This window comes from Pinus tabuliformis, chromosome J (assembly GCF_031772625.1).
Source record: "Pinus tabuliformis cultivar Carrire ecotype Pingquan chromosome J, CPIR1, whole genome shotgun sequence".
In the NCBI taxonomy this organism is placed as follows: Eukaryota; Viridiplantae; Streptophyta; class Pinopsida; order Pinales; family Pinaceae; genus Pinus; species Pinus tabuliformis.
Genome location: NC_142295.1, coordinates 1501924466 through 1501927816, shown reverse-complemented (window position 1 = coordinate 1501927816; position 3351 = coordinate 1501924466). Strand labels below are relative to the sequence as shown.

At 40.3% G+C, this 3351-nt stretch overlaps 1 pseudogene; it reads right to left on the bottom strand.

Annotated features, from left to right (window-relative positions):
• Positions 1-685: 685 nt before the first annotated feature.
• On the bottom strand, positions 686-1136 carry LOC149233123 (expansin-A10 pseudogene; annotated as a pseudogene).
• Positions 1137-3351: the final 2215 nt, after the last annotated feature.

The following is a 3351-nucleotide window of genomic DNA, read 5'->3' as shown; positions in this document are numbered from 1 at the left end:
GTAGTCACTCAGACTCCTCCACCTCAGTCGTTTCACTCGTTCCATATAACCGAGAGGGATTGATTTATTGAATTATAATTCATTCAATTTTTCTATGTGAATGTTTCACATTGTCAGACATCAATTTCGATCTTAGAACCTCTCGTTTCTAGCTTTTACGAGGGATGGTATTATCTTCCCAAGGTTCTGCGCGGTTTCTACAGTGTATGAGTAAATAAATCCTGCATTTGTTGTTATAAACACCTATCGTGGCCTCAACTTTGCTCAAATCGGTCGCTATACCTTTCAAACCTGTTTGGACGGGCAGAGGCAGCGTCTCTGATGAAATTTTGTCCACCTGGTTTATTATTACTTCCAGTCTCTTTGCATATCCAGAAAAACGTCGCGCGCAATCCCGTGGGATTCCACTCGATCCCCTGACGACCTCATTCAGCAGTCGCAGCACCGTCGAGACATGACCCTGCGACCTGTCTCCTGACATCACTTATTTCTCTCTGTTAGATTTTTGAATTCCATGAATTCAAATTTCCATGTGATCCATATCGAAAGAATTCAGCTATAAGGATTGGGTTTCGGATAGTAGAACTGAATAAATTTTGCGTTGTGAAATTAAGCTTCTGTGCTTTGTAATTCAACCATAATCCATGGCATATAAAGGAAAATCTGACCATATGTGTTGACAGCATTAAAGATTCAAACCCTCTGTTGATTCTGGTTGAAACTTACCAATGTGTTGAAAAACGGGCTCCGAGAGATCAAAGTGCTCCAAAGCAGGGTTGCACCAATCACCGTCATCATTTGGAATCGCATTATTGAGTGGCCAGAAGTTAGTAGCAATGACAACGATAGAGCCAGGAAGGCACCATTGCGGGTCATCGTTGCACTGGATTTCATAGCAAGCACTGCAACTGAAACCATTATTGAACAATGCAGTGCTCAGAGCCGCGGTGTTGGTACCGTAGCCCTGGCTGTACAGATTGCCATAACCACAAGCACCGCCCATTGTGCCAGTAGTGTCACCGCCACCGTAGAACGTAGCATGAGCATCGGTCCATCCGGAACCATGCGCAGCTCGGAGCATTGAAAGGAGACCCAACGAAACCAGCCATAGAAACGCCATTTCCAGATAAAACAATAAAAACCGCAACAGATTTCAACTCATACTGAAGAGCAGGGAATGGATATGCATGTTGTTGTGTATTAAAAAAAATTGGTGTTGGAACGTTATTCATTAATGATTTTTGCACATGAACGAATACCATATGGCGCCAAACCCTCTGTTGATCGTTGTTCGTTGAAATTGGTATGTATTAGTTTTGATTAAAGTTGTGTGATGGTGCCAAATATACCTTGAAACCGTACAGAAAATGGATTAGAATTGGTTGTATATGAGTTATAATAGAAATATGGTAAATCCTTTTTAAAGCCATCACTCATATGGATTAAGTTCCCTTAAAGACGGTGGTAGTCTATTAAAGTTCGTTGAAATGTTTTGGATGGTGGCATATAATGGTTATATAATGAGATTTTTGGATGGTGGTAAAAGAAAAAATAAAAATAAAAAAATCCATGTTCTATCTTAATGAAAAATTATCAATTCATTTTATGGACAGAATAGCATGTGGGTTTTTTCATATTTGAACTAATTTGGAGATTGGAGACTATTGAGAGCTTCTTTGTCTTAGCTTTGTATTAGAGTTTGGAGTGCGTTGAGATCTTCATTGTTTTACTATTTTTTGAGGATGGCTCCAATTGGTGCAATATTAGAGTCATTGGACAATCTAATACTCTCTACTATGGATAATACAATCAAAATCAGCAAGGATTTTCTCACTGATATTCACAGTTGTTTACAAGATGTACATGACAATATTGAAATTTTAGAGCTTGAATCTCAGCTACAACAAGAAGAATTACAACAATGGAGTCGTCATTCTGAACTTGTTTATGTTCAGAACAATGAAACAAACTCCCATAAACAACAAGTCAATATTGTTGAAGTTGGTTCAGATCCAGTGCCCAATAAAGTAGCAATTATACATGCAGAGGCAGAAACTCAATCTGCACTTCCCAAGCCCATCATCAGACCTTGGGAACAGCTTGTCCACAACAAGCACAGAACTGGTCTTGGATATGAGAAGGACTTGTCCTTTCATATTCCAAAATACTCAAATCCCATTAAATTTCAGAGTGCTGGATTCATTCATGACAGTTCACCTTCAGCTGTTCCAGATTCTGCCCCTCTTCCACAGCGACAGCAACAACAACAGATTGTGAAATGCCAACACTATGACCGAGTTGGTCATTTGAAAGATCACTGTTTTGATCTTCATCCATGTAAGCACTATCATAAAACAACCCATTCTTCACACAGATGCTTCAGAAACAAACGTCCTGCAAGAACAAAGATTCATCTTGGATGGATCACTTCTTGGCAATGGGCATCAACAGCCAAGAAGATATTCCAATCACATGTCAGAACTTGTTCCCGAGTATTGAACAATCTTGCAGTTGAGTTTTATCCATCATCTCACCTTGTATCTGACAGGGGGGGAAATGATGGTCATCTACAAGCTTCAAAGTCACATCAAGCGAGCCTGAGCCACAACCTGCCACAGCAGTTTCAGAGTTGTATCCAGAGACAAAGATGCCCCTGAGCATGCCTTCAGTTGGTAATCTGGGACACTTCCTCTAGCAGAAGACTTCAGCTTCTTGCCAGTTTCGGAAGAATTCCAGGAACAGAATTGGGGACACTTCCTCTAGCAGAAGACTCCAGCTTCTTGCCAGTTTTGGAAGAGTTCCAGGAATTGCATTAAGCATTCCAGAGTTGTTGATCATCCTTAAAACATCACAGGTGAGACCTCCCTTTCATGGTTGAAGCTTTCCCTCTTCAAAACAATAGGAGCACTTCCTCTAGCAGAAGACTTCAGCTTCTTGCCATTTTGGAAGAGTTCTGGGAACTGCACTAAGCGTTCCAGTGTTGGTGGTCATCCTTAAACCACAGCCCTTTATACCAACATTTCAGAGAGCACATTCAGCCTAGTGCTGCCATGCATTTTTTGCACATTTTGTATTACAGATCTCTTCTTGGACTCATACATAACCCTTCAGATTAAGGGGGGGAATGTTGGACACCTAATCCTCAATGGGTTAGTGTGGAAGCCGAATAGACAAAAAGAAGTCCAAGAGATCTTGGAATGTGAAACCCAACGGTCAAACAATGTACTATAAATGTATATTAGTTATTAATAAAAGATGTACTCTCATGTTTTATCCTTCAGATTCCTTTGTTGCCCATGTGTGTTTAACAGTCCTAATACTAGGCCATACAACTATATCTAGATTACAAAA